Source organism: Helianthus annuus, chromosome 11, assembly GCF_002127325.2.
Source record: "Helianthus annuus cultivar XRQ/B chromosome 11, HanXRQr2.0-SUNRISE, whole genome shotgun sequence".
Taxonomy (NCBI): Eukaryota; Viridiplantae; Streptophyta; class Magnoliopsida; order Asterales; family Asteraceae; genus Helianthus; species Helianthus annuus.
This window is the reverse complement of record NC_035443.2, coordinates 122,651,357-122,660,791: the sequence shown is the minus strand read 5'-3', so window position 1 is coordinate 122,660,791 and position 9,435 is coordinate 122,651,357. Positions and strand designations below refer to the sequence as shown.

At 43.3% G+C, this 9,435-nt stretch overlaps 1 long non-coding RNA gene across 1 annotated transcript in view; it reads right to left on the bottom strand.

Moving 5' to 3' along the window:
• Nucleotides 1–3,856: 3,856 nt before the first annotated feature.
• Nucleotides 3,857–9,435, bottom strand: part of LOC118483820 — a 28,302-nt gene continuing 22,723 nt past the window's right edge. Inside the window, exon 3 of the long non-coding RNA XR_004871755.1 lies at nt 3,857–4,038. This is a non-coding gene — a long non-coding RNA (uncharacterized LOC118483820). The remainder of the gene's footprint in view (nt 4,039–9,435) is intronic.

The following is a 9,435-nucleotide window of genomic DNA, read 5'->3' as shown; positions in this document are numbered from 1 at the left end:
GAACTTTGTGTTCTATTTGAAAGCCACTAAATGACTAACTGGTAAATTATATTAGGACGTGATTGACCGACCTTGACTGTTAGCTATATTTGAGAATCTAACCGAGCAAACCGAGGTGAGTTCACACACTTTCTAAGGCATGGGATTCCCGGTGGTTTGGGAACGGGTTAAAGAATTAAAACGGAAACTACATATCCTACTTAGGTAGGATATGTACGGCCATCCTCCTCGGGTAGGATGCCAGTATTAATCCTGCGTATTCTCTTTGGGAGAACTACGTACGTTCGTCCTCCTTGTGTAGGACAACAACCTTAAACTTACTAGACAAAACTCTATCATAAGTCCCTCATTTTATATCGACTTAATCGCCGAGGTCAATGGCGAGCGGGTCATTAGTTAATAGCGCTATTAGGTTTAACAAACCTCACACCGTGCCAGTCGGACGGGCGTGTACTAATGGACTATGGCAAAACCATCAGTGATGATAGACACTGATGTAAGGCACAACTTACTTGCGTAGTAGTCGATATCATACAGTCTAGTAGTTCACATGGGGAAGCCCCCACTAATCATGGACAGGGTATGGGTAATAAAGAATGAACTGGTTAAATTTTCTTTCAACTACGAGGTAACCCCCACGGCAATTACGCCAACAAAAGACAAACCACGTTTTCGGAAACAACTTAAAACTAAACAACCAAACGTGAACTCACTCAACTTTGTTGTTGACTCGTTGTTACATGCCTTACAGGTCGCTAAATGCTTGGAGCTTGCACGAGGAAGGAGTCGTTGTGGTGTACGGACTGTTATGTTCCGTGCTTAATATTTAAATCCTTATGAACTTATAAAACTTGCGTTTGAACTTTAACTTATAAACTATGGACTTATGTTTTGGACTTTACGTTTATGCTTCCGCTGTTTAATTTAAAACTCGGTTAACTAGCTTTTGGTGACCAATCGTATTGTGGTTGGCTTTATTTACTTAAATACGTTGTTCAGTATGATTGGTGGCTCGATCTTGGTCATTGCACGCCTCCAAGCGGTGGTACTCCGCATGGTGGATTTTGGGGGTGTGACAGATTGGTATCAGAGCCATTGGTTATAGTGAACTTGGTTTTAAAAAGGGAAAAGTTTTTGATAAAACCAGACTATAACCGGTACAGTGCTTAACGATCCACAACGACGCTTCGCTCCACGTGCAAGACTCGACACCATAGGTGGTATGATTTATGTTATATTGTCGGTTAGATAGTTTACACTGTGCATTAGTTAACGTGATAATTGCTATTTGAACCTTGTGTGCTTACTCTCTTCTGTCACCCCACACTTACGCACGTTGCGATACATTCTTACCTGTGTTCCCCTCGATGTGACGATCATGAGTGGGCGTCTCAACATGACCCAGGGTCAGCTGACGACCTTGATTAACGAACGGATTGCTGAAGCCTTAGCAACCCAATCAGGGAGTCAACCCATGCACACCCAATCCCGCATGGGCACCTTCAGGGCGTTCTTGGAGTGTAAACCTCCCACTTTCGATGGTACTGGAGGGACAATCGACCTTCTACACTGGATCCGAATAATCGAATATACGTTCAAAGAAAGTGAAACTCCTGCTGGCAAACGAGTAGAGTACGCTACTGTCATGTTGCAAGGGAAAGCGTATTCTTGGTAGAACGCACAAGTTCAGATGCTCGGGCTGGCAGACGCGAATGCCATCCTCTGGAGCGACTTCAAGGATTTGATTAAGGAAGAATTCTGCCACCTGAACGACATTCTGAAACTTGAAATAGAGTATTATGGTTTGAAGATGGAAGGATCAGAGATTGAGGCGTACACAAAGAGGTCCAACGACTTGGCTGCCTTATGTCCTAACATGTCGCAACCCATATCTAGGCGAATCAAGCTATACCTCAGAGGATTAGTCCCGGAAATCCAAGGGTCTGTGAGTGCGGCCAACCTTCCCACAATCCAGCAAGTCGTTCGTTTGGCGCACTAACTCACCGATCAGGCGGTGGAAGAGGGCAAGTTGCCCAAGCGTAGCTCTTCCAATGCAAATGCTCTAATGAGTAACAAGTATATTTGGGGTGAGTACCAAGGTGAGGGTCCTAGCTCTATACGACGGGGACCGCACAGGAAACTCGGGCTGAACTACCAAAATCAGGGGGGATACCTAGGGAATAAACCGAGATGCCCCAAGTGCCAACGACACCACAGCGGGTCATGTGCGGAATCGTGTTGTCATCGGTGCAAGAAGTTGGGACATATGGCTAGAGACTGTAGGAGCCCATATCCTGCAAACCGGAACCAACGGCAACACCAGCAGGGTAATGAGAGATGTTATCAGTGCGGTGCTGAGAGTCACTTCAAGAGGAACTGTCCGCAGATGAGACAGAATCGTGACAACAGCGGCAACCAGGGCAACGGGAACAATAACGGAGACAATAAGGATAAACGCAGGACTGGTAAGCATGAGCTTCAGAATGGATAAGAGGAAGAAGGAAACAACGTCAACGTTGTGGCGAGTAAGTTCCTACCAGACAATTTCTTTGCTTCTATTTTAGTTAATTCGGGTACAGATATGTGTTCCTAAGAGTTAGTCAGGTGCTTAAGCGTACCCCACTACCCTTAAAACACCAAACATGTTGTAGAACTAGCTAATGGTGAAAGTCTTAAGGGCACACACGCAGTTAAGGGTTGTAACCCCGTCTTAGCTGGTCAGACCATCTCCATCGACCTCATTCCTATGGTTCTTGGTAGTTTTGACGTTGTCATTGGGATGGATTGGTTATCTCGACACCAAGCGGAGATTATTTGCAAGGAGAAAATCGTCCGTATCCCTCGTTCTGATAAAGAACCCCTCATGATTTGTGGCGACAAGAGTGGTGCTGTTGTAGGCATCATCTCTTTCCTTCAGGCCCAGAAGTGTTTGTGAAAGGGCCACACCGCTATTCTAACCCTCGTTTCAGATACATCCGCGGAAGAAAAGAAGATTGAAGACATTCCTATTGTACGCGACTTTCCAAAGGTATTTCCTGAGGAATTACCTGGTCTTCCAACTCATCGCCAAGTCAAGTTTCAAATCGAGTTAGCTCCTGGAGCAGCACCAGTAGCTCGAGCACCATATCGTCTAGCTCTATCAGAACTCGAAGAACTGTCTACGCAACTACAAGAGCTCTTGGAAAAGGGTTTTATACGTCCTAGCTCTTCGCCCTGGGAGCTCCAGTCTTGTTCGTAAAGAAGAAAGATGGTACTTTCAGGATGTGTATTGACTATCGCGAGCTTAACAAGGTGACCGTGAAGAATCGTTATCCTCTCCCATGCATTGATGACCTATTCGACCAGTTGCAAGGGTCGAGTTTCTACTCCAAGATTGACCTGAGGTCAGGCTACCATCCACTGAGAGTTCGGGAGGAGGATGTCTCCAAAACAACATTCAGAACTCGTTACGGCCATTACGAGATTCTGGTTATGTCTTTCGGGTTAACGAATGCACCTGTGGTCTTCATGGATCTCATGAACCGAGTATGCAAGCCTTACCTGGATAAGTTCGTTATTGTGTCCATCGACGATATCCTGATCTATTCTAAGAGTCAGGAGGAACACGAGCAGCATCTACGACTTATGCTGGAACTTCTTCGAAAAGAGCAGTTGTATGCCAAGTTTTCAAAATGTGACTTCTGGCTTCGCGAAGTCCACTTTCTAGGCCATGTGGTAAACAAGGATGGAATTCATGTGGATGCATCTAAGGTTGAATCGATCAAGAACTGGCCTGCACCCCGTACACCAACAGAAATCCGCCAATTTGTTACACCCTAACACGTATTATATAAAGGTCGCAGCGGAAACTCGTGCCATAAAATTTCTTTGATCATTAACGTCTTGTCTTACATGAAGGTACGTTTTAATATGTATCTTTTACAATAAAAAAAAGAAGCATAAGTCCTTGTTACAAATTCAATTGTCCCCGTACAATCTAGCTTGTAACTCGATCTACGAGCTCTATTCCTCGCGATAACCACCCGTGATTTGTTCAACCTGCACTCACCACAATCATTCATCACATTAGTATACAATACATAAACAAGATTTAATACATATACTCTTTCCATTCAGTTTTCTCTCAAATTTTTAAGCATATCATTTGCGTATTCATTCCCTTGTGAGTCTTCAAGAATGTACCTGCATAAACCTTCGTTTTTCCAGGTACACGATTAATATCATTAACACTTAACGTATCCAAAATCATACTTACATGTACCCGCGCATACCCCCATACCTCAAAACTTACATGCCTACATTCATTCGTATCTTCATATATTCACCAATACACTTCTACACATGTACCTACATTCATACGTTCCTACATTCATGTCTACGATCACACGTACTCCTACACATACACTAATACACATTTGCATACGCACACACATTTCTATGCTTTCACATATATACATACTATTATACGTATCTTCACATATATACATAAATACACTTCCACATACGCACTTACATTCGTACATCTCTACACACATGCATACATACACATCTACATACGAACATATCTCTCCTACATCTTAACATACAAGCATATTCTATACATACCTTTATTGTAACACCTCGAAAAATTTCGTCCAATAATGTCTTGACACGTGTCATAAGGTTCCGGTATGTGAAAACAAACTTTAGAGGGACTAAAAGTGACAAACGGTGAAAACTATGGAACGTAAGGGTCCAAAGTGTCAACAATGGATAAATAGACTCTATGATAACCCTACATAAAGTTCATAACCTTAAACGGATGGTTCATGGATCATACGAAGCGGAAAATGCCCAAAAGTGAGGAGTTACAAACTATAGGGGCCAAAAGTGTCAACATGTTGAATTTATACCTCTGAGTGAACTTTTGGCAGACCCGAAGCTTTATAATGCTAAAATATACTCACTAGAATATGTGGTAAAAATTTCATGAAGTTTCGATAACGTATGAGAAAGTTATGGCCAAAACCGTACTTGAGGGGTTAAAAGCGTCAATGTCGAATTTCATGGCTTTTCGGTTGAGCGCAAAGTTATCCGAGGACATTACCATGTTGGTAAATGTCCCAAGGTTCTTAAAAACCAAGTTTGGGGGTTTACGAGTCAAAATAACTAGCCGAATCATCGCGAACAAGGACAGGGACCAAAGCTGCCAAAGTTTGAAAGTATTTGGGCCTGCAGAACCCCAGGCGGCCCGCCTGGGATACCTGAAGCGGGCCGCGTGACCCCGCCAGCATCATGATGTGCGGGTGTAAACACGTCATATGATGTATAGTTTGTGTAGGTTTTACGCATTAGAGTGTGTTTATTCATAGTGATTTGTATACTTATTGGTTGTCGGGTTTTTCAGGCTTAACAGCGCGTAAATGCAGCACAATGACCATTCAAGCTGGAAAACGGGTATTACAAGGCAATACGGAGTGAGGAAGCGGAAATGTTGGAAAACATACTCCCTCGCGCCACGCGAGGGAGTCTATGTAAGGTGTCGCGTGGCGCGACAGGTGGAAGTCAACGAGCAGTCAAACCATGTTTCTTCGCGCCACGCGAGGGTGTCCATGTGAGCTGTAACGTGGCGCGACAGTGGTACAGCGCGGAAAAGTGTGATTTTAACCTAGTTCGAGAAAAAACGTGGATCATTCACTACACAGCCGCCAGAGGACGTTTTGGAGCACTTGTGGGCAATTACTTTCATCATCTTCGATCTTTGGAAGCAAGTAGGTCATGTTTAATCAATTTCTAGCAAATCTTGAAGAAACGATGACTATGATGCACGGCTAATTCGCTTGTAACTTCTACTCGGATGAACTTTTGCTTAGTTTTGCATTGAACTTTGTTTACGGATTCTTGTAACTGGTACAGCTTGACCACTCGTGTTGGATTCTTGGTAAACGTTTATTGTGTTTGAAGTATTTGTCGTTTATTAAGCGTATTGGCAACTTTCTTGCGTTGTTAGCGGGTTGGTAAATCGGTGGGTAGTTGACACAATCAAACGGGTTATTAGGTTGCATAGTGAATCTTAAAAACTATCCTTGATAACTAATCAGGTTCATTAATCCCGAGGCCATGTCTATGTGGTGTTTTGAATCAGTAAACAGGTTCTGATGTTAAACGGGTAATTGGGATTCCGGGTAGAGGTTATTCTTTCTCGTATTGATTACAACTCTTTTAATTAGTTTCTTAGCTTTTACAGTCAAATTCATCAAAATCCCAATTTAGATAACTTAGTTCTTAGTTAAAAACGTGACACTGACCACAGATTCCCCGTGGATACGATACCCTACTTACGCTATCTACGTAGCTTATTTAGGTTTTTGATTGACCCTTACGACAGTCATCAAAATGGCGCCGTTGCCGGGGAATTCGTGCGCTTAGTGTTAGTTTAGTAGTAGTAGTTTCTTTTATTGTTTTTGAAAAAAAAAATCATAAAAATCCAAAAATATTTCTTTTTGTTTCGTTTTGTCTTGTTCGGTATTACGCTTTGTTTTCTTGTTTACTTGTGTGCAGGTGATCTTTTTGCATGCATACTCGGTTTTCAGGAAGATCCTCTCCGCTCTTGTTCGATCCCGAAATTGAAAAGACCGCACGCCAGAATCTGCTTCTTCGTTCAGCTTTGAAAGGAAAAGCAATTCAAGACACCATGAATCCATCAGAAAACCAATCCACTCCACAACAGCAAACACCACAACAAACATCAACTACTGAACTGCCACCAATGCCACCGCCTCCATTCACATCTGAACCACAACAACAGTCTACACCCATTGCACCATCATCAAGCACAACCACCCAACCAACCTCTGCTCCAACTGGAGAATTTCATTTTATTGGTGGACCACTTTATTCTCTAGAAAGCCGATTACCACAGCCCGATCCTTTACGGACCGTGAATCAACCAAACCTGGTGCCACACCCGAACCGGTCGGGTGCTATGTTTGAGCAAGTGGATCATAGGGCAAGAACAGAGACATGGGATGATGGATACGGAGACGATGAATGGGGGATAAACGATGGGTATATGGGGTATCCAGCTGGGTACCAAAATCAGCCAGTTAATCGCAATCAACCGATGTATCAGCAACCAAGACAGCCACGGGGAGTAGATGCTTATCAGACCCCACCACAGGTTCATAGGGCACCGGTTGCACCTCGACAAAGACAAAGAGATCCTCGTTTCCCGGATCCGAATATTCGAGGGGTTGAGAGCCACTTCAGGCCACATATTGCTGATCATGCATCACCGATAGTGATGCCAGTCGCACCGGGTAATGTAGAACGGTCGTTTGAAGCAAAACCACATATTCTGAACATGCTACCTACCTTTCACGGGAAAGGTAATGAAGAGCCATATGCACACATAGCAGATTTTGAGGCAGTTTGTGGTATGATTGCGGGACACGGATTCACTCCAGATCAGGTTAAGTTGGTATTGTTTCAGTTTTCATTAAAGGATGCTGCGAGGGATTGGTTTACATCGTTGCCATATGCTAGCATTTATACATGGCAAGAGCTGCAACAATTTTTGGATGAGTACTATACCCCGCAAAAAACTAAAACGGGGAGATTAGCAATCAGAGAGTTCCAACAATTACCGGGTGAGCTTCTTTACGAGGCTTGGAAACGGTTCAATCAATTGATCCGTAATTGTCCTCACCACGGTATTCAAAGATGGGAGTTGATCACTGCATTCCACGATGGGATTTCCAATGAGGATAGACGGGATATTAAGGCTATCACTGGGGGTACATTTTTGAAAAATCATGTGGATGTAGATTGGGATTATTTGGATATTGTTGCAGCAGATTCGAAGAGGCAGGCACAGTCGGATAGGAATAAAAAGTATCCAATTGTGGCACCATCAAGTACAGGAGCCTCTAATGCAAGGGTTGCTCAGTTAGAGAGAGAAAAGGAGGCATTGGAACGCCAGTTAGCGAAATTTAGAGGTTTGGGCGAGCGGGATGCAGTGCATGCGACGCAAACCTATCCGGTTTGTGATTCGTGTGGAGATTTGGGACATACGGTGGATGCATGTCCGGGTCAGTTTGTAGCGGCTGAGGAGGACGTGAACATGGTTTATGGAGAGCAAAGGAATTATGATATGAATTCAAACACATATCATCCAGGTTTGCGTAATCATCCAAATTTTCGGTATAGTAATACTAATCAATTGAATCCTCATTTTCAGGTACCGAATCAAGGAAGCCAGCCGTACCAGAACCGTCAATCGAATTATAATCAGAATTACCCTCAAGGAAATTACAACAAGGGAAACCAAAGAAGTTATCAACAGCAACAGGAGCAGGGCAAGGCAAATACTTCAAATGAGGAGGTTTCCAATCGGGAGATTATGGAAATGTTGAAGCAAATGAAAAAAGACCAAGAAGTGCAAGCTAAATCTCATCAAGCATTGGAAAAGCAAGTCGCCCAACTGGCGACCGAGATGGCACAAGGGAGAAAAGATTCGAGTCGATTACCTAGTGATACCACGAAGAATCCACAGCATCAAGGGAGTTCGTCTAACGCCAGAGTTAATCAGGTAAGTATTCTTCGTTCTGGGAAAGTTTATGATAATCAGGTTGGGACTCCTCCACAGTTTGTTGAAGGTGTTGTGGAGGAGGTTGATGAGGAAAATGAGTCCGACGCGGAACCGGAACCTAGTAGCCCTAAAAAGAATAAAAAAGAAAATCTTGAAAATAATAGGGAGATAGATACTGAAACGGGTGATAAAAAGGAGAAGGGTATGGAGGGTAATACCGTACCATTTCCTAAGGCTTTAATTAATCCCGAAACAAAAGTTGTTAATAAACGGGGCCCACAACAGGATGAGATGTGGGAAGTTTTTAAACAAGTGAAAATTAATCTCCCGTTATTAGACGCGATCAAGCAGGTTCCGGCGTATGCAAAATATTTGAAAGAGCTTTGCACCCAAAAACGGCACAACAAATTTCCGAAAAAGATAGCTTTAACCGAAAAAGTTAGTGCCGTTTTATCGGGCGATCTTCCACCAAAGCTCCGAGATCCAGGTGCTCCTCTAATCCCCATTCAAGTGGGTGAATTTAAGATGAGTCGAGCCTTGCTGGATTTGGGAGCAAGTGTTAGCATCTTACCGGGAAGTTTATACGATCAATACGACTTCGGACCATTGAAACAAGCCGACACCACCGTGGTGTTGGCCGACTTGACGTTAAAACTGCCCCGGGGGATCTTACGTGATGTCATTGTCAAAGTTGACGAGTTTTATTACCCAGTTGACTTCTTGGTTTTAGACTATGTGCAAATTGAAAATACTAAACAACCTAATGTCATACTTGGTAGACCATTTTTAGCAACCGCTAATGCACTAATCGATTGTAGAAATGGTACGGTTGACATCACGTTTGGAAATCGTAAGGTCCGATTAAA